Source organism: Mytilus galloprovincialis, chromosome 7 (genome assembly GCF_965363235.1).
Source record: "Mytilus galloprovincialis chromosome 7, xbMytGall1.hap1.1, whole genome shotgun sequence".
NCBI classification, from domain to species: domain Eukaryota; kingdom Metazoa; phylum Mollusca; class Bivalvia; order Mytilida; family Mytilidae; genus Mytilus; species Mytilus galloprovincialis.
This window is the reverse complement of record NC_134844.1, coordinates 75995617-76019163: the sequence shown is the minus strand read 5'-3', so window position 1 is coordinate 76019163 and position 23547 is coordinate 75995617. Positions and strand designations below refer to the sequence as shown.

The 23547-nt window shown below is 34.0% G+C and overlaps 1 long non-coding RNA gene across 2 annotated transcripts; it reads left to right on the top strand.

Annotated features, from left to right (window-relative positions):
* LOC143083675 (uncharacterized) lies at positions 1-12548 on the top strand. Of its 2 annotated transcripts, none has more exons than XR_012980830.1 (3): positions 1-487; positions 7372-8134; positions 12358-12548. It is a non-coding gene; the product is annotated as an uncharacterized LOC143083675 (long non-coding RNA). The 2 variants fall into 2 exon arrangements; XR_012980831.1 differs by lacking the exon at positions 1-487 and adding an exon at positions 5270-5422.
* Positions 12549-23547: the final 10999 nt, after the last annotated feature.

The window sequence follows — 23547 nt, the reverse complement described above, 5'->3', positions numbered from 1 at the left end:
GAAGCTTAGCGAGTGCATCAATCAAAAGAAATAAATAAACTTTTGATCATGATAAAAGAAGTTCAACTTGTTTTTATCCGATCTTTTTCGTATTAAAAATCATAATGGGATAAATTTAAATACTCGATATACATGATACCTGTAGGTAGGAATACAATTTGTTGAAATTCGACACTATACAATATGAATAATTTGGCAACCGAACTCAATACCGAGTGATAATTCTCAATCAATGAGAAAACGGAAGAATTTGGCAACAGGTGTGAGGATAACGATCTTTTCTGATACATTTCAATCGCTTATGACAGTTAGGATATTACGCAAGGGAAAGAAACGATTTTGCACATACATTGCTAACGTTACACGTGATCGCGTGTTTATGATGAATATCTATAAATTTTTGGATTTAAAAGTATTCCAAACCTAGGGGACAGCTTACATGGACGATGTTGAAACAGACACACAAACTGCTAGTAGACAGTGTCAGGTATAGTTATATTTATAAACTCATAATTTTGTGTAATTTTTACAATTCAGAGTTTTGGTTTTGAATTTTACTTTTGATTTTGTAATTTTATTGACTAGTTAACATAGCATAGTTCCGGAACTCATAATTTGTGTAGTTTTTGCAATTCGTAGTTGTTTTTGAAGACTACTTTTGTACATGAAGTTCTAACTTCAACGACTAGTTTTCATATAGTTCCAGGGTTATCTTTTTAGATAAATCTTGATGCTTTCTTGATATTCAAAACGAAATTCATTTTGTAGTTATAAAATCATATGCTGGACACTATTTGTGTCGTGGTCAATTTCGTGCTCTACATTTTATTGACTGAATTAATAAATTTGCTACTTATCACGTTCGCCATCTGTTTTAATTTACAATTAACTGCTGATATAGGTCCGCAGAATAGCAATACGGACTAGAAGACGGTATCTTCTTACATTTCCAAACTTTTTTCTTTACACTCATAGAGGACCGAAATTAACTCAACCATGTTACATGGTGCGCAACAGAACTCATTCAATGTTAACTTTATCACTAGCTATCATCTTAGAGTTTTCAAGAAATTCTTAGATCGCGTTTTTTTTATATATCTCCCCATTAAACTTGATGTCTGTTGTAGAAAAGACAATAGTAATATAAATTGTTTTGACTGTATACATGGCCACCTCTTAACCTGGCACCCTCGCCCCAAATGTTGGACTGAGATTCATGAAAATATAAGAGACTGGTAAAGTTGAGCTTACATACACTTAAACCCTCTTGAAACGCATACATGTATACAAAAGTTAAGTTCAACAAAAATCGTTATAATATTAAATCGACTTATTACTCTAATCTGTAAAGAATTAGGATTACTGTGATCATCAAAACTGTATATACATTTAATTAGGAGGGATTAAATATGTATCTGGCTAGCCAAAGGCTATGAATATATATACATGTACTTATGAAAATAATTATATGTTGTTTAAGCCTCGGTCACACCTTACCGGATAGCTCTAACGGACGCCTAACGGATAAAAAAAAAGTTATCCGTTGACAAAATTTTTATCCGTTGGGAGTCCGTTGGTGTACTAACGGACATGTAGCGAACGCCTAACGGACACACAACGGACCTTGAACGTACGTGAAACGGATACGTACCGGACAGAACGGACGTCGAACGTACATCCAACGGACGAGTACCGGATAAAACGGACACCTAACGGAAGCGTAACGGATAAAACGGATGAACAAAATAATCTGAAAATTAAAGGCAATAAACCATCTAAAAATTACAGGCAATAAACCATGAGAAATTTCAATTGGCATTTGTCCGTTTTACATCCGGTAGGCATCCGTTTTATCCGTTATCCTTCCGTTAATGTCCGTTTCACATCCGTTTGATCCGTTAGGCGTCCGTTGGGCGTCCGGTAGACGTCCGTTGGTGAATTGGTCTACCGGATCTCCAACGGATGCATAACGGACACGTAACGGATACAAAACGGACGAGTACCGTACAAAACGGACGCCTACCGGACGCCTAACGGACGTTCAACGGACATTTTATCCGTTGGACGTCCGTTCAAAGTTTTGAACATGCTCAAAATTTTCCACCGGACAGAACGGACGTCAACGGATAAAACGGACGCTTAACGGACATGCAACGGATATGGACGGACGCCTAACGGATAAGAACGGACGTCTAACGGACATGAACGGATTGAAAAAAAGTTATCCGTTAGGCGTCCGTTCGAGCTATCCGGTAAGGTGTGACCGAGGCTTTATGGTGAACCGTTGTTTAAAAAGTCCCTTCAAGTCTAGCACTCCTCACCATTATCGTCTTTTCTTCGTGTGTGTGTGTGGTAAGGGTGGTGGCTTTATATACATGTAGAAATGGGCCCCTAGATTGTTGTAAGGTAAAATCAAAACTATAGTGACCAACAATTGTCTTTAATCATCGTTATCGTTTAAAGCAATGTCGTCTTCATCATCGTCGTCTTCATCTTCATCGATATCGTCATCGATATCGTCGTCATTATCATCATCATTGATCGTCAATGATCGTCAATATTCTTATAGATATCTAAATATTATTTCATGCATTCATACATTTTTTTTTCAAATAAGGGACGAAAATGTACAGACAAATGTACAAAGGAGTCTTGCTGAAAAAGGGACAGATGGATTGTCCGACAGTTCAAACTTCTTAAAAAAAACTTTCTTTTTTTAGTCTCTGCATTCTTAGGAATGCATGCGTTCTTATGAATTCATGTAACTCCTACTCGTGGTAACGTATGGATTTTAATTGATATCAAACCAACTAGAATTAACTGTTGTTTGCAAAGAAAAAAGAGTTTCCTATTTTTAATTTGAAAAACAAGAATTTGAAGTTAAATCCGACACGAAAGAGAATCAGTAAGATATTTCTTAGAAGAAAAAATGTCCAATCTATAAGACAAAGGAGGAAAAATATCAACATGTTACAGTTTCAAGTGCAGAAGTCCCTTTCAACTCTGTCGGTAGGGGACTAAAAACTGGATTCTTAGTAACTTAGAATTCTAATTTTGTATGTTTTTGGGATGAAAAATCATTGATCGAAGTTCATTGCATGTGTATAGAATCCTTTCATACTAAAAATGTGAGCGTAAATGAACACACTTTTACAACCCAATGAAATTACAAAAAGAAGCATTCGATTTTTATAACTGTATGTTTATGCTATAGAAATAACGAGTTGAAATAAGTCTTTTGTATGTTTTTCTATGCATTATATTGACATTGTCACGAAGGGCACGTGCAGTAAAAGCTGTTGCACTTTATTGGGAAATCAAATATAACTTTTGGACCCTCCTCCGTCAATCAAAATTACAATAAATGGTATTTTAAGTGAAGGGTAAAATTTCTGTAAGATTTAAAATGCATGTATGTTTTCACTAATCATATGTAAACATCGAATTGTAATTAAATTTTTGTTATTTCTTTTATTGCAAATATCCCCAGTGAGGGTAAATTTACTTGATATACTATATATACTTACATAGAGATTTTACCATTTAATTAAGTGGTGTTTCTTTTGAAATATGTGTAAACAACTTTAAAATCCCGTAACACTTTCAATTCATATACAAACATGTTATATGTATATTCTATATGTACATTTTGTCTTGTATATATATATATATGTGAACATGAATCAGACCGTTGGTTCTTTTTTTTTCATAGCGGGACCTTTTAACTATAAAGGCTTTCTACACAGTATAGGTTTTGTCCATTGTTGAAAGCCGTTTGTATCATCATCATCCGTTGAGAGTATAGTCTCTGATGCATTGATAATTGTTTTTATTGATAATCATAACATTTCTACACTGGACCCCTGCTTTTGATCCGCTTTTGTGGCTTAGCGTCAATCAGTGGGTGGCCAGTTTAACCACATCTCCTTATATTTTTATGTAAGCGTCTAATCTATATGTCTAGGCCTAAACCTGTGTCATTTTACCACATTCTTCCATTATATTGCCTCTTGGACGTCCCTTATTCTCATATTGTTGTTCTTTTCGCTTAGCCATGTCCTGTCTAATATTGTATTACACAATTTTTTCTTAGTCAACATTTATACTAACCGAGAAACTTACTTATATACTTGTGGTAGCAATATAGTATTTAACCCAATCTGTAACAGTTAAAGGTTTGTTGTTTTAAAATTGATATTAAGTATAAACTTTCACGCGACAGAAGTCCACCAATACAAAGATTACAAAACTGAGACATTATGGTATTATATGTTACGGTAGGTGACTGCATAGTCACTGTGCATGTTCTAATGATAATGATAAGTGTAGTAGGCTAGCTGACACAATTAAGTAGGGGATGTTAAGGACACGGGGAAAGACCTGTTTTCGCCGATTTCAGCGCTGTCCGGCTTTTTCCAATTTGTAACATGATGGTTATACAGTCAACTTGATTTGAGGTGATACGAAAAGGCACATTCCTTGATTCAGTGACCGGCGTTGCATTGAATTAAAATCTACCTATTAAACACGACACAGATTTCATGAATACAAAGGGCAACATATTTGAGTTTGACTTTCATGACGTCAAAGGGCAATATATTTGGGTTTCATGATGTCAAAGGGCAATATATTTGGGTTTCATGATGTCAAAGGGCAATATATTTGGGTTTCATGAATACAAAGGACAACGTATTTGGGTTTCATCACGCAAATGCACAAATATTTGAAACTTTTCTCGGAAAAAAGTGTGCAGGTTGAATGCTGCAAATAGATTTACCTCTTACATACTTGTTCTTAGGTATCTGGTCTGTTACTAACTTGTTTTGCATTGGCAATCACACCTCTCAATATATATATATATGCGTATATCCAAATGGTTTTTAAACAAAGTGTAAAATTTCTTGAGATTTAAATTAAAGCACTAACAAAAGAAAAACTTCAATTCTAATTCAAATTTTTAATATTTATTGCAAATATCTTTCGTGAATTTAAATTACTTTATCGTATAATGAAATGGAGATTTTACCGTTTAATTGGTATTTCTTTTGAAAAATGTGTAAACAAATTTAAAATCTCGTTTCGCATTGGACAAACATTTTATAGACTACGGCATGTATATTTTGTCTATGTGAATATGAGATCAAGTTTCATAAGTTCATTATATCATGTTAGATCGATCCTTTGTGATCATTTTATACACAAATTTTGATCAGTATCGCAAAGGGCTGTTTAACTTAAGTCCTCATTACAGAACACATACCTCGAAGGATGGTTTAAAATCACTAATATCAATTTTGGAGTTTAAAATTAAGTAAAACATTTTCATTAGTTAATATCACACGTCTTGTTGTTATACGCTATTATTAAACATTTTCAATTTTGAATGGATACAGAAATTGTACTCGGAAATAAACATGATACGGTAAGAGATGTAAATTTATGCATACAAAAAGGTTAAATTACACCTTTTCACATTTTAATTGGTTTTTTTTCTCATACTTTCATCATTGAACATGTTGAACGTATCATTCTTTTTCATGTTTTGTTAATATACTTACTTTTTGTATACCCCCTTTTTAATCATACCAACTCATCTGATAATTGACGTCAGCCAATGGGATCCATAAAATTTCATACGGGGGTTAGACCACTGACTTAGAAGGACCCCGCCACAGTCCGTGATTTCTTATATAATCAATCAAATTTGTCTCACTAAAAAGAGGGGGGGGGGGCATTTAATCCTCCTCTGTCAGCTCTATCTACCAATTCATTCTCAAGCGAGTCGTTTATTCTTTTCCTTCCGTCTTTCCGTCTCCCTTTCCCGCCGATCATTTTTTTTTAAATTTCATTAGCGAAACAAACTCAGAAAAGACTTATTATTAATAACATCTTTTTATATTATAGTGTCATGCAAAAGAAATGCGTTCGAAATGTATTTATAAATCGTCAGATATTTGACGTATAGAATTTGACACTAAAAACCACACTCTGACAGGAAAGTTCAGTGCATAATCAGACAATATTTATACACAGACGGCAATGTAAACATTGTTATCACAAATCTTCAATGAACAGACAGTACGGTATTTATTTGCCACATCACATTATGTTGCATCGCCAGTATTATGTAAAACTTGGAATGAATGCAGCAGTTTTGTCTTCCTCGTGCCTCTCTGAGCCTCGTGCAAAGCTCTTGATTAATGAGTGGCCGGATTTGGCCATATTTTTGGTCCTTTGGGATTTATTAGCTCCTCATTTTGTCAATATTTTTTTTTTTATTTTCAAATATTTCGGCCTCGACCGTCACAAGAAACATTTATTGTCAACAATTCACTTCTGGGGCAGTAAAATTGGTACATTTACCGTAAATGTTTGGGTATATATGTTTTAGGGGACAAAAATATCTCACATTTTTTTCTATTTTTCTTCTTTCATTTTTTTTCCCTCTTTCTCTTTTAAAATATCCTACCTTTTCTTTGGTTTCTTTTTTTTCCATTTTATTCGGTTCCTTGAAAGGTGTATTTGTTTCACGTTAATGTGTCAATACTGGAAAGTTGTTTAAAATTAAAGAACTAGATTGATAAGAAATCTATAAGTTGTATATTAAATATGCTTACAATATTTAACATATCTTCATATATTTATACAAAGAGTGCATCAGCAAGTAATTCCTACACATTGGTACTTTTAAATCCTCGCATCATATATATAGAAATAAGAAACAAGCTTTTTTCTAGCCTCCCCCTTTTTTCTCCCAAAAATCCGTTATTTTTTATTCTATTATCCACAGCGGTCACTGATTATGATCACTGACCGCTGTAGATAGTAAACGTGATAGTAAAGAGCAAATGCAAGTTATTTCTATTATGTTTTACAGAGGCGGATTAAGAGGGGGCCCGGGCCCCCCCTTTTTGGTGAAAAATTTGGTTGCTTATATCATTGACGCGTGACTGGAGCGGGCCCCCTCTTAGGTCAGTCAGTGGGCCCCCACTTATGAAAATTTCTGGATCCGCCACTGTTTTATTCATAAATACAAAAGAATGCGACTAATGTTGAAATCAATAGAAAACTTAAAAAGGACGGAGTTTGGGAAAAAAGGGGGAGGCGCTAAAAATATCCTAGTATCCTTAGTTACAGTGGCGGATCCAGAGGGGTGGTTCCGGGGGTTGGAACCCCCCCTTTTTTTGGCCGATCAAGGCATTTGAATGGGGACATATAGTTGGAACCCCCCCCTTTATCCTGGGTTGGGACCCCCCCTTTTTTAAATGGCTGGATCCGCCCCTGAGTTAATTATAGTTATCACCATTAAAATAGAAAAGATATACAGGGAAAAAATATTAAATTTTCAACAATATTTTTTATATCTTTTAGATTGAAATTTTGCTGCCGGACAAGCGAAGACAAGTGCAGCAAAGATTTGGACTAATTTGTTTTTTCATTGTTATCGTCATGGTGATCGGAATATAAATAGGATTTGTTGTTTACCTAGCAACCAATAGATAAACAATGATACATTTAGGAAACTAGATAATTGATTTTATACTCAAAGATCATGTGAAAGTGACCAAAACCAAATATATATATAATATGTATACGTTTTTTTACGCACAGCAATTAATACTGACCAAAAGATTTGTGAAATCTGTGGACTAATATTTATTCAGTTATCATTTAACTCATTTCGTAACTTTCATCAATTTTAATTTTCCGTCCAAGTATTTGTATCCGTCTTATGTAATTTGGACAAAGTTTTTATATTTGGCGGGAAATGTAACATATGGTTTAAAACGATCCAATGAAATATATTTTATGTTTAGTCACGTTTGTAAACAAAGTGAACTGTAAGTCACCTGCCACGTCTCAATATATAGTTGACATAAACATATTGAATACTGAAGTCGTAGAAGCTCTCACAATGGCTGACGCTGATGAAAAGTATTTGGACGAATATGACGAATATAATATAAAACAGGACAAAATTTCAGGTCACCACGGGGGTAAAGGGCGTACGAAAAAGGAGTCTGAACAGCATGTGCACCCAGATCCCGCAGGCCATACCCGAAAAGCCACTCAAAAATTGATGAATAATGCACAAAACCAAAAAGACACAAAAAAAGATGGAAAATAAACGAAGGTATGTTATTTTTGCATGTCTAATTTGAAAGGAATTTATGAACATATGCACCACGGATATCACGACCAAATTGTGTACAAATTGGTAACAGATGTTGAATGTTTTCGTTCGATTTTTTATCTGTCATCAATCGCATTAATTTCACATGTTTATTATATTTATTCATTTTCTTGACATGGGCTGACGTAACAGTGAAAAGTACATATGGCAATGCCGTTATTGTAGCGTATTGATCTGTTCACCAGAATCCATTCCCCCTTTTTATGCGCATGCTAAAAATATTGCAATTAACACGTCGGTGAAATGTACAAGCGCTTTAAATTTTATTCAAAGGTAGTTAATTAAATAAATAAACTATAAATAATGAATGCACATCGATTGACGCTATAAATAGTTTTGATGTTCCAAGGCCATGTATTGTCTTCTATCTCGATCATTTTACTGAGTGACCTGGGGTCATGAACAAAAGCATTTGGTTATTAAGCGCGCAAATGTTACTGTGTGTATTTTGTGTGTTGTGATATATATCAATGCACAAAGTTGATACTTCCAGAATACATTTTGGTTTAGCTGTTTAGGGACCAACTAAAGCCCGCCTCTGGTTGCGGAATTTTCTGTGTGTAAAACCCAATAGTGACCATGGGCCGTTTTCTGCTTTTTGGTCGGGTTGTTGTCTCTTTGACACATTTCCCGTTTCCTTTTTCAATTTTATTTTATTCCAAAATTTGATATTGAAGAGAAATTAGAATACAGATAGAGAAAGACACGAAACGGAGTAAGAGAAAGTAGAGAGTTGTCCCAGATCCCGACTCCAGATACCGTCTACCTTTTCTGCCAGAGTTCACTATTTCAAATGTATTTTTCACCTTTATAAAATACACATGCACTTACACTTAAGGGTCAGTGACCTTAAATTGTAGGTTAACTAAATAGACAAAGTGATAGATATGATAACATACTGATAAACAAAACATTTTTTTTTAAATAACTGCCTGAAATGAATGTGGATGTGAAGAAATTAAAAAAAAAGTTCGGAAAGTTGAATCTTAGTTGTTTTGATAAAACCTTTAACCTTAAACTTGAAAAACTCCGACATAGTTAAAAAGCTACAGAGAGAGAGAGAGAACTTAGTTACTCAGTTTCGTTTCAAATTGTAAATATATATTAAGATTCCGTAGACGCTTTCTAATTAACTATCGAAATTAATCATGACCTCCGAAGACGACCGACGGTTTCATAACCCGATATGAACATAAATAAAAATTGACAATGACCTAGTGCAATTGATCTTTTCTTTTTTCTTGATTGATTTCATGGGCAATTCATGGTATAGGTTAAAACATTCGATTTAACCTAAAAAAAAAAATCAGTCAAACGAAATGGTACATTTTTTTTTCACTTTCTATTTTGACATTCTTTTTCTTTTAATGGCTCTGAACACGACTAGTACATTCGTAACCACTATTTCGCTAATGAGTTAAATTGAAGGTCCCTTGAATACGGATTCAATGATGTCAGATTCTTCACTTGCAAGTAAATAATACAGATACTTATTTTGACAGAAATTGAACTAAAGATTATTATTGTTTCATTGTTTAATTAATTTCGTTAATGATTGAAACAAAAAGTATTTGAAAAAATTTATAACCCGTATATATATAGCCAGAAGTCCATTACTAGGTCTAGAAATGGACTTCTGAATCAGATATAGCTAATGTCCCTTTAAAATAACGCGCCCTCTGTGTTTATTGCCAAAATGCTGTTAAATACTTCAGTAAGGAAATGGATGATCTCTTCTTTCATCATCACATTTTTATGACTTTTATACTTCGTGTAACCGCGTAAGATATATTTAGAATATAAACCCCAAAAATAATTGGATTTTCTCCTAGGCCTGCTGGCGATACATAATCAGTATCTGGAGATACAAATTTAGAATCCGCACCTGCTATATACTGGCTAATTTATTGGAAACCTGGCTTATCTTTATTAGAACAATAATTATTGATCATGCACTTTTTGTTTGATTAACTCTGGTATCTTACAAAATCATAATTCGATTATTTAACTGCTTCACGGTGTCCGATTTTCTCTAAATGCAGCGGAATATAACTACATGTATACTGGCATTTAATTATTCGGGTTAACACATTCATTAATGAGTTCCGCTGGGTATTAATATATTTGGGGAGTTTCCAGAGGATCATTATGTATCAAACGAAAAATGCATGATGCTTATATGACTCTTTAAATTATTACATAAAATCAAACTGCAAAGTTGAAAATGAATAAAAAGAAACAGCTGTTATTGCAAAATTGAATCAATCTTCCACAATGTAAATAATTATATAAGAATCACACTACATAATTTCCTTAAGCTGTTTCACAATATCGACAACATAATGGCACAATCGATGACCAGCATGATGTGACTTATTCTCTAGTTTTTTTCCATATTTTTCAAAGTTTTTATCTAATTTCAATTTTCAAGTTCGTACCAATTTTAAAAATAAAATCTCAATCAATAACAGATGAACGAACTCCAATCTCGACTCCAGTTTACTCGTGGCACAAATTAATTTTAGTTAGGACAAAATAAATGAGACGCGAACTAATAATTTCCTCTATTTTTATTTTCTGTCTGTTTAAGCATGCAATTATCGCAAAAATGTGGTGCACACTTCCCGGGTTATGTGAAAGTGTGCACCACATTTTTGAGGTTATTTCGAATAGGCTGGAAAAATATTAGTCATTCCTTACTATTTAATGCAGCCAATCAGAAAACGTGTTACATTCAAAATTAAATCATCAAAATGATAAATTCCTACTGGCCTATTTATACAAATAAGGATAGTACTAGTATTAAACACTCTTGAACATACACACGTTTTCGTTTGACCTTATATTTTATACTCAATTGTCTTCATCAGGCAATGTACTGTGAAGGGGGTCCCAATGCACCCTAGAAAACTGCAACATTGTCACGCATGACTCAACTCGCCGGATATTTTATATACTCGAAAATTGCCCTCATACGACGGGACTTTTGTAAATACGAATACCCCTTGCTCCTCCGATTGTGACGGCAGAATATCTATATTACTCAAGAAAAGTAATATTATACGTCCCAAGACTTCCAAGTTCCCACGGTCAACTGCTTGATATAACTCCGGTCAACTCCAACTACCGTGAATTTTAAGTTTGACGTCACGCCGAATGTAATAACATAGTGTCTCAACAATTACCTTATTTAAGCAACCCCCTCCTTGTACCCTGATCAGATTCATGAAAAGTGAGACATAAACATTTGGAGGACAATTGTCGTACGAGTTCATACTCAACATTCATCATATAAAAAAATATTGGATTTGGGGTATCGAGTACATATTTAGAACTCCGAGCACTGAATAAAGTTTATTGACCAAGAACCCTTTACTCAGTTTATGAAGGTACTCTGCATCTTTGAGTTGTGATATAAATATTTTTCACATGCAGTTTGATACGTCAAATGCACTTTACAGCTAAGAGTACGTTACATTAACGAGGCATGATTAATTAATGATGAAAACAATAGATGATAAGGAGATATGAATCTTATCAAGAAAACTGTAAGTGACAGCAATTATTACGCAACAACAATATATCAGAGATGATTTTTATTTAGCTTACCGTTTGATTAGGCTGTTCTTTGAAGTCGTTACAGGATAATCTGGTTTATTTGAGTGTCTTGCATAACACAATTAAGAGTATGGCAACAAGACAGAAAGCAGTGACGTTTGTCAATTTATGTAGTACAGTATAAATATGCGACTTTCAGATCATTCCCCCGGTTCCGGCTCCTCAATACATTTATATATAGTTTTATGTGCGGTGCTTTGTGAATTTTTGTTCCTTCAAGTTTTATTTGATAAATTAATTTACTAAGTTGGTGTCTGGTTTTATTCGATTTATCTTTTTTTTATTTGCCCATTTGCGTCACGCGCACAATTTAAATAGGACTGAATCGCTTCCGCGTCATACCAGAATACGCTTCGCCATCGGTCAACGCTTGTACACCATATTAAAGTTATAAAAAAAAAAGAAACATTAAATTTTGGGAAAATTTACAAATAAAGTGAAGTTACAGAACATTTTTATATTTTATTTCTTTATAGAGGTATTATACTAGCATGTACACCTCATTTGCATACGTACACCAATTTAATCATTTAATTCTTTTTCAGGCTAAAATAAGATGGATACAGGACATCGATCTCAAGTTGGTTATGGAAGATGACAACGAATTTGGATAATGGTGAATGATGCAAAATCAGCACTTTACTGTTATAAACAGAGACAATAGTGCAGATTTGTTGCTTTATTGGCAACTTTATTTTGTTAATATATAATTCCTGTATATTAAATATTTTTGTTATGTTTTTTGTTGTTGTCTCGCCCGAAAATGCAAATATAAAAATGAAGATGTGGTATGATTGCTAATGAGATAATTCTTCACGAGAGATTAAAATGACATGACAGAAATTAACAATTATAGGTCACCATACGGCCTTCAACATAGAACAAAGCCAATCCGCATATTCAGCTATAAAAGGCCTCGAAATTACAATGTAAACGATTCAAATGAGAAAACTAACGGCCTAATTTATGTTCAAAATATGGATTTCAATCCGGCGATGTCTGGCGTAAACTCATTGCAGTAAGCTATGTATTTCTGATGGTAGAAAATCTTTATGCTTCATACCTTGCATATAATAGATGCCTTATGTTACGGAGCTTTCGTCTGTCGTCTGTTTATTGTCCTAGACCTCATTTCATGGTTACGCGACTGCTTAAAATGTAGTTTTTTTCTTATTCAGAATTTCTAACTTATTATGAGTACAAAAGGATAACTGTATTTGGTATTTGTTTGCTTGCAACGTACATGACCGTCAAAAGTTTATCTGATCTCATTTTATTGTCGAGCCTGCAACTTTTGTTGCAGAAAGCTCGACATAGGGATAGTGATCCGGCGGCGGCGGCGTTAGCTCACTTCTTAAAAGCTTTATATTTTAGAAGGTGGAAGACCTGGATGCTTCATACTTTGTATATAGATGCTTCATGTTATGAAGTTTCCGTCAGTCACATGTCCAATGTCCTTGACCTCATTTTCATGATTCAGTGACCACTTGAAAAAAAAAGTTAATTTTTTTGTAATGTTTAATTCTCTCTTATTATAAGTAATAGGATAACTATATTTGATATGTGCGTACCTTGCAAGGTCCTCGTGTCTGTCGGACAGTTTTCACTTGACCTAGACCTCATTTCATGGATCAGTGAACAAGGTTAAGTTTTGGTGGTCAAGTCCATATCTCAGATACTATAAGCAATAGGGCTAGTATATTCGGTTAATGGAAGGACTGTAAGGTGTACATGTCCAACTGGCCATCTGGTCATCTGACCTTGACCTCATTTTCATGGTTCAGTGGTTATAGTTAAATTTTTGTGTTTTTGTCTGTTTTTCTCATACCATATGCAATAGGTCTACTATATTTGTTGTATGGAATGATTGTTAAGTGTACATGTCTAGCGGGCAGATGTCATGTCACCTTGACCTCATTTTTATGGTTCAGTGGTCAAAGTTAAGTTTTTGAGTTTTGGTCTTTTTATCTAATGCTATATGCCATAGGTCAACTATATTTGGTATATGGAAATATTTTATGATCTTTATGTCAGTCGAGCAGGTTTTATTTAACCGTGACCTCATTTTCACGGTTCATTGCACAGTGTTAAGTTTTTGTGTTTTGGTCTATTTTTCTTAAACTATAAGTAATGTGTCAACTATATATGCTGTATAGAAGCATTGTTAGCTGTACCTGTCTGCCTGGCATGGTTCATCTGACCTGAACCTCTTTTTCAAGGTTCATTTGTCTTTGTTTAGTTATCTTGGTTAATATTAAGTTTATGTGACAGTTGTAATGAAGCTAAGCTTTATACTTAGGACTATCAACATAATATCAATGATTAGTATTGATTAGTATAGAAGGCAAAACATTTCAGCGTGTGCACTCTTGTTGATAATTAAGTGATGATTGAAGGTAAATGTTGCGAGAATAGATAGAAAAAGATGTGGTAGTATTGTCAATGAGAAAACTCCACCAGAGACAAAATGCGTTTTTTATTGATTTACCGTATAGAGGGTTATTTTAGTTGGGTGTAAATTTTCGCCTATTTTCCCGGATAGAACAAAGTCGCAAAAATAAATTCCGCTAATTTAAAAGTATACATGAACAGATATTGATAACAAAAAGTTTTGAATCCGCAAAAAAAATAACCCTCAAAATATTTCGTATACTTTTTTTTTTCAATGAAATTTGACACCCACGAATAAAACCCTCTATATACGCTACATGTGGTCCGAGACCACAATTGTCGTCCCTTGATTTTCGTTGTTCAAAAAACAAATATAGTACCTAGTATTGACAGTGGGTTACTTGCCATTAATTTGTATACCCCTTCCAAATTATTTTCTCCATGTTTAATGCCTCAAATTACAAGTAATGTAGGGGGGTGAAATTACAATGTAAAAAAATTTGGGTCCAGAGTTTTATAGGAAAGTAGTGATTTTGTCCAGCTAAAAAAGGTTGAAAATTAGCACTTCGGAAGCTGTCCAAAGATTTCAAGACGCCCTAAACATAAAATTATATTTTTGAGTTAGAGCCGATGAAGTTTTCTATAATTTTGATATAATTTGTCCCAAAAGTAGTACAACACACTGTAAAAGTTTCTTTAAGAAAGCGCAGGTGGGATTTTTTTTAATTTCATTTATGCTCTAAAAGAAATGCACTACGAAATAATTGTGGTCTCGGACCATGTAACTGCTCGGCCTTTATAACAATGAGCAGGGACCACCGATGACAGAGTTGTCTAACTAGTATTTCAAACTACTGGATCGCTAGCCTAGGTGCTCGACTTCAATCTTAATTGACAAGCATTGTCAGATTTCATGGCGTAGGTCGGTGGTTCTTTTCGGCTTCCTTCGCCTAACCGCCATGTAATTGCAAATAATACACCAAGTGGCGTTAAACACCAACCAAACAACAATGAGCAAATCCATAACGCATAGCATGGGTTTGTTTCTATAACACTATAAGCAGTTAGGTCTACTAAATGTGGTGTTTGAATTGCTTGTAAAATGAACATATCAATTTGACCGGTTTCTTTGACCTTGACCTCATTTTCATAATTCATTGGTCTATGTTAGGTTTTTGTGCTCTGGTATGTTTTTCAGATACTATAAGCAATATCTCAACTATAATGTGATGTCCGTTTTTGTTAGATGGTTTTCTTTTTGTATCCCTCTGATGAGTTCAACCTTTTTCCAACTGAATTTTATAGTTCGGTCTTGTGTTGTACTGTTACACGACTGTCTTAGGTTAGGGGTAGGGTTGGGATTCCACTATAGCATTTTAACCCCACCATATTCTGTATGTATGTACCTGTCCCAAGTCAGGAGCCAATAATTCAGCGGTCGATGTGACCATATTTGGTTTTCGTTCATTTTTGTTCATAAATGAAGTCGTTAGTTTTTTTCATTTGAATTGTTTTACACTTGTCATTTCGAGGCCGTTTATAGATGACTATGTGATTATGGGCTTCGTTCATTGTTGAAGGCCGTACGATGACCTACATGTTTTAAATTCTGTGTCATTTTGTCTCTTGTAGAGAGTTGTCTCATTGTCAATCATATACTTTTTTTTATACTAACTTGCAATGGCGGATCCAGAACTTTTCATACAAAGTGGGTTTTTTTTAGAGGGGGGATGGGGGCACTGGCTGACCTAAGAGGGTTTCGCCCCAGTTATGCTTCAGTGATTACCTATATAATCTACCTAATTTTCCGAACACCACTGTCTGGCACACCCCTGGATCTGTCTTAGCAATAGATCAACATGTGGTGTATAACTGTCCGATCGCTTAATCTTACCTTTTTCACGTTTAATAGTGAATCAGTCAATATGATAAAAAAAATTGGGTATGATTGCTAATGAGACTAGTCTCCACCAGAGACTTTTAACAATGAGCAAGCCGAATACCGCAGAGAGCGCTATTAAAGGACTCGAAATGGTAATCGCAAACAATTCAAACGAGAAATCTACAACGGCCTTATTTATGAATAAAACCATAAACATGTTGAGTGTTGAGGTTATGTGTCTGTTTCAGTATTTGGCGTACGGAATTTAATCTATGGGTTGCATGTCTGTATTGGACGTGTTCATCTGGACTTTCATTAATGCTGTTAGTTTAATGTGATATAGTGAAATCTTATCAAGAATTTAATCATGCACGACCTGTACAGCAGAGGAGACACTCGTGATTGATTGATTGATTGATAAACTAGTGGTGCTTAACGCCACAATAAAATTATCATAAAAAAGAAGATGTGGTATGCTTGCCAATGAGACAACTTTCCACAAGAGATCAAATGAATAAGAAATTAACATTTATAGGACACCGTACGACCTTCAACAATTGTTGTATTTCGTTGTTGTCAGTTTGTATTGGTGGAGGAAACGAGAGAGAACCACCTGATAATCCTAGTCAATTAAAATTGGAGTCAATCGGTCCTGCCACGTACGGTATTCGAACATACAACCTCGGTGTTGACAGACTCGGGATGCATTTGTTGGACTACATAATCCTATTGGCCACTAATGATCATTAAAGCCCATGTAGTCTTGTAACAAATGAAAGCAACACGTTACATAAATTCAATGCATCCTAAGCGCATTTTTGAATTTACCTAATCAGGAACGCCAAATATGTTTAAGCCAAGGATTTATAAGAAATAAAACAAGTGAAGAGCTATATGCAGAGGCAGATTTAGGGGGCAGGGCCCCACCTTTTTGGGAAAAATTTGTGTTGCTTATATAGGAAATCACTAAAGCGTGACTGGAGCAGTCAATGGGCCCCCAATTATAGGAAAATTTCTGGATCCGCCACTGATATGACCAAAAATAACCTAATAAAATAGTAAAATGTATATCTTGAACTCTTCTTGGATAGTTTCCTTGTTTGGTAATCTTACTATTATACTTCTATTTGTTACACTCTATAAAGCTTTTGTTTTAAGTATGTCATTTTTGTGAAGCTCAATTTAATCAGTTGCGGCTACAAGTATGAACAAATGTAGTCCGAGATTACTCTGACGTCCAACGGCTGTTTTGCAAGACAAGTCCCACGGCCCCAGCTTGTCTGGCAAAACAGCCGTTGGACGTCAGAGTAATCTCGGACTAAAACAAATGTAGAAAAATTAGAAGTTGACAATATAGATGAATATATAGTTTTGGAATTCTTATAGCTCCTGGCGTTATTTCGTTGTTTTTTTTTTTAACAAGATGGCTTTCGAATGTTTAGGTTTAAGCGTTCAATTTTTGGTGACGGTAAATCCACAAAAGCGCTTCTGACAACGAAATTTATAAAGTGATATTTTCATCAATGATACTAGCTCAGCTATAGACAATTTCATCAATGATACTCGGGTAATAAATGTTAAGGCCAAAAACAGTAAAACGGCTATGTCACAGATTATGGTTATCCTTTGTATGCACACATTCGGCTAGTTTAACTATAACTTTAAATTGAAAAATTAATGCATTTATCCCTTTTATTTCTGAAATATCGAATTAGTTCTATACAATTTAATGCACATTTGTATAGAAAGTGCATATTAAAATCATCGAAAAAACGTTCTAAAATTGTTCTCAGAATCATAAAATCTCTAGAGTAACTAATCCATGATAGATTGTTTTAATTGATAAGCTGCTGATTCCGAAATTCCTGTTTAAATACTTGTAATGTGCAATTTACTAGTTTGACTTGAAGGGCATGCAAAAGTTAAACCAAACTAACTTGATTCCTTGATGGAAGCAACAACAACAAACAGATAAACACACAAAAAGGAAATCCAGTATTTATATTTATTTTAATTCTATCAATTAATAAATTTAAACTTAACAATATAGCACTATTTCATAGTCTTAAACAATGTTTTCATAGTTGGTACATATACAGATCCGTTTTTTTCTTATCGTCTGCTGCTGTCCTTTGACGATGTTTTTCTTGTGATGTTTCTTTTGATGCCTCGGATGAAAAATAATAGTTTTGATACTGGTTGTCTACTCTTTGATGTTTTCTTCTGGCATTTCTTTAGCGGGGATGGATTGACGGTCAACTCATTTAGGTTAACACTGGTACTAGTACGGGGCAAGTGGCGATTTCTGTTCCAGAATTCCGATGACGTCACTTCCGAGTCATCATCACTGGAAAAGCTGTCGTCTGCATTAAATGTATTTGATAACCTAGTTGACATATCAGTGGTATCTAATTCTGAGTCGGAATCGTTGCTGTCGACACCAAAATATCTGTGGTAGTACTCTTTTAGTGATGCTGTGTTGGTGCTATTATCAATAGACCATGTGACGATACTTCCGGAACTAGTTGGCTCCTGGTTCTGTTCTTTTATATCTGCTATAAGATCTTCCATCATGGTAGATGAGGCTAGCGGGGTAGACCGGCTTTTACGTCTTCTGTTGTTTCTAATGGTGGATTCTGAACAATCTTCTATCATAGTGGATGAAGCAAGAGGCGTAGACGAAGGAGCTGGAGCGGAATGTTTCTCTGCCTTGGGTGCTACTGCTTCTGAATTTTCGTACTGACCATAGTATAACATTCTAGAGAGTAGTTCCTCTTCATAGTCTATCTCTAGTTCTGATTGGTCGTCACTGTCACATGGCTCTAAGTCCGAGGAGGTTGTGTTGATGTCGTTTGCATTGATACTGAAGCATTCTGATGAATTAATGTTGTTTGGAATGAAGTCTGTTTCAGTTTGTTTCTTTACTGCATGACTTGATGTGTCCAAATTGTTCTTCTGTGATGACAACAAGGCAGCTGATATGTGTCTTAGAACTGTTCCCATGGCAACATCATCCTTTTCGAGTAATGGTTCTCCAACTTTTCCTTGAACCTATACGAAACAAAGAAACAAATTTTAGTCAGTGTGAGTTTGATAATAAAAACTTGTTGAATTTCAGTTTAAATACTAATATCTAGTAATGTCTTGTGCACAAAAATAAATTTCTATGTTGTATATTTTTTGGGAAAGTTTGCTTATTAGCGAAAATATGAACATATACAAGTCTTTCAAGAATGAATAAATTCAACTACAGTCAATTTGTAAATTAAGAATACGCGCTCACTCTTTAAAAATTGACAGACAGATATTCAAAAAAACATATGAAAGATATGAGCGTCTTTGTTCTAATTGCTCACTTGGTAAAGTTGAAGATGAGCTTCATTTTTTATTAGAATGCCCTCTTTATGATATTCAAAGGGACAATTTTTTTGAAGACATTTCTAACAATAGTTATAATTTTATAAATTTAAATAAATTTTCTATAAATTTTTATGGCTCTTGACGCAAGAAAATGTTACTCTTATGGAAAAACTGGGCTGTTATATTTGTGACTGTTTTGAATTAAGGAAATCAAGTATGAACACTGACACTAAGTCAAGTAAATAATTTGAGAATACATACATATAATGTAATTTATTATTCTTTTATTCACAATATATATGTGGTTTTTAGCTTGATTCTGACCAATGCTTATATTCTAAATATATATGTATATGCCTCTATTATTGTTGTTGTTACCAATTATGTAAATCAATTGTATCTGATTTAATGCCCTTTTTGGGCCCTGTAATTTGGGAAATAAAAATAATAATATTCTATTCTATTCTATTCTATTCTACTACACCGGTCTACCTTTATTATTATCAAATCAATTAAAGAGAGAAGAAAAAGAATCTATAGACGGGTTGATGAGATTTAAAATCAAACTTAATATTAATTGTTTACGCAATATTTTTATTTAATACTTTAGGCCTTTTCTATTTGTCTAAAAAAATCAATCGAGTGTCGTACATTTTGTGTATCAAAATTATAAAACATGTTATACTTACAATCTTTGACAAGATAGACAATGCATTTTCACCAGAAACAACTGCGTTCAAATTTTCTTGAAGCAGCATGTTGTTTGTCTTTCGATTTGAAACTGGAAATACGCTTTATATAATCTTTGTGTTTTTGTAGTTAATATTGATTCGGGTTTATATAAAATTTAATGAATTATGTTTCTTTTTATATATATGCAATTTATGTATTTGTGTTTGTGTAGATGAGATCTCGTTGAGTTCGTGACTTTGTTGTATTGATACGAGTAAAGCAGACTCAAACTCAGGAGGATTATTCATTTAATTGATTACCAATTAAGGTATAATGTATTTGTTAGGTATTTATTAATAGCAACAGATTCAAGAGCGCTTGTGCTCAATTACCATGCTTACATAAAACAACACTAACCATAGATTTGGGATTAATTAAATAAACTTTAATTGATGATAGTTTTAAAATGAACCTTAGGGACGACACCAAAAGTTCAATGTAGGATAAAAAACCTTAATTCACATAGTTTTTTCACTGACATGAAGCTTGTTTAGAGCATAACACATATATAGTACAGTGACCTCTCTAATGAGGCCTCTAATGTCTCACAGTTTATTTTGTGTTGGTTGGTTACTGTCTGATCGACGCATTGCCATCTATCCCTTAAGCTTCTATACATATGATCTTTTCCTAAAAAAAAATACATTACAAAATACAGATCGATATACCATAATGAGATGTTGTATTATTTCCAAAGAGATAACTACTTGTATCGCTACTTATTAAAATGCAAAATATTCAATGTACCTCGCCAAAGACACACTCACAACCTACAGATTCCAATCAAACTTTCTACTAATGTTTTACTTTTTGGCTCCGATAGACTTTCGAGGCCCCTCATGGGGGGTCCTAGTAATCACATAATCAACATTTTTTTGCCAATATAATCACATAATCATTAAATATTTGCTTATCTTTAGTAATCAAATAATCATAAACTAAAAATACAGTCCTAGGTAATCAAATAATCATGAAATATTTGGCTTAATAATCAAATAATCATTAAAAAAACGGCCAAGTAATCACATAATCAAAAACCCCATGAGGGCCCTCACTTTCAGCAGAACAAAACATACTTATATTTAAAGCTGTGCAAAACTTTATTATAAGCAGCAATCGATTCACATTCACAATCAAATAATTCTAATTATTCACTCCTCCCCTATATATATATTTTTTTTTCATTCTTTAATAACACTCTCATTTTTCTAAAAACATCTTTCACCCCCTTCCTTTGCTATATATTTTTTTCGTATGAATATTCCTTTTGTTATTGTAATAATTGGCTGTATTTTGTTACATATTTATTTGTTTGCTATTCAGCATGTGTTCATAGCTTGTAATTTTATTTTCGAATTTAGGGAGACGGATTTATATAAGAAAACTGCTCTTGTTTCCTAATCCCAGTTATTGAATCTTTTGTATATTTCGTATTTATATCTTTACCCTTGTAGCTATATATATATATATATATATAATGATTTCTTTAATAAAATATGTTTACAGTAGAGACAACTACCCAACAAAGACCAAATGAAGCAAATTTCAGCATGTATAGGTCACCGCAAGCTATGCAACAATGATCAGAACCAATACCATATAGTCAACTTCAAAATGACACAAAAAAATATGTGTAGAAATTTAAACGAAAAAAAAATCTAGTCTTATTTCAACTTGAAAATAATATTGAAAGTAAACGACAGGACACCAATCAAGGACAACAATGCTCAAGCCTCCGATTAACTTTTATTAGTTGTTCAGAGGCGGGTTTAGAGGGTTTTCCCGGGGGCCCGCCCCCCCCCTTTCTGGGAAAAAAATTGTTGATTATATAGGGAATCACTGAACCATGACTGGAGCGGGCCCTTCTTAGGCAGTCAGTGGGCCCTTACTTATTAAAATTTCTGGATCCGCCACTGTTGTTAGTGGCTTTGAACTAGCTGTCAGTTACTGTGAGAACTCTCATATCTGTACTTAGTGTATTTTTGAAGTTGGGATATACAAGTACCCGGCCACGTCCATTCTGTGTTTTTGTTAGATGTATTTCTATTTGAACCAATCTGATGGGTTAAGCCTTTTTCAATGACTGATTTTTATAGTTCGTTCTTATGGTGTACTGTTACACCACAGTGACTGTACCAGGTTTGGGAGGGTTTGAATCCCGCTAACATGTTCAATCCCGCCACATTCTGTATGTATGTGACTGTTCCAAGTCAGGAGCCTGGTTTTTTTTTGTATCTTGATAGCCTTTACTTCAGTGGTTGTCGTTTGTTGGTGTGTTACGTATTTGTTTTTCGTCCATTTTTTGTGTACATAAATCAGGTCGTTAGTTTTCTCGTTTGTATTGTTTTACATGAATGAAGCACAAAAACTAACATGAAGACAAACGCAATAATGTTAAATCTAAGAGTAGTCACAGTTACTTATCTAATAGAAGTCGCATATACATGTACTGATTTGAGAGAAGTCTGAGTTACTAATCTAAGAGTATTCCCAGTTATTGAACGTAAGCCTATACCAGCTAGTGGTTAAATCGGGGGAAGTCTGATTAATTTAAAATCAAACCTCTCAGCGCTCCCGTTTCTGATTTTATTCAATATTACAAATACCACAAAAACTGTAATTAATGGTCCATGGCACAAGTTCGTGAACTTGAAGCGTACGAAAATCCACTAACTAATTCATGAATGGGTCGTTCATTATGTTTTTTTTACATGGTATAATTCAAGGTTATGTGTTCGTATACGGCGGTTACAAGACGTTGTCAGAGTGATAGCAAACCGGATTTCCCTGCAGAGGTCGAACCCTGCAAGTATGGACAGAAGATTTAAGCTTAAAACAGCTCTGAATTTGGATTGTGATTAAATATTTAAAATAGATTATTATCTAATTAATAATGAAACTGATATTTTCAAATCTGAACCCCCAAACAGGATCAAGTAAAAATTAAACATTAACGCACACAACAAAAATTAAATACCACATAAGGACTATGACATATACCTTCATATATATAACACACATGACTTTAAAAAATAGTTAGAAAGCAATTTTTGACAACTCATGACCAAAATCAATTGAACAGAGACAATCATTGATAGACTAAAAATAAAATCCATATATGACATATATAGTATTTTTGTTCAAAGGGAAATAACTCAACCTTATTTCAACGAACCAGTGATGACTTGACAACAAAAATGGTTCTCTAAAACTAGATATGATTTAACTACTAAACTATTGGTAGAATCAGCATATCAAAGAATCCCAAGAATTCATGTAAATTAATGAAATTAAACAAAAGTTTGATTAATTACCCTTTGGGCCTCATTGTGGTTTTATTCAATAATGAACATTAATCTGGTTTAGATTC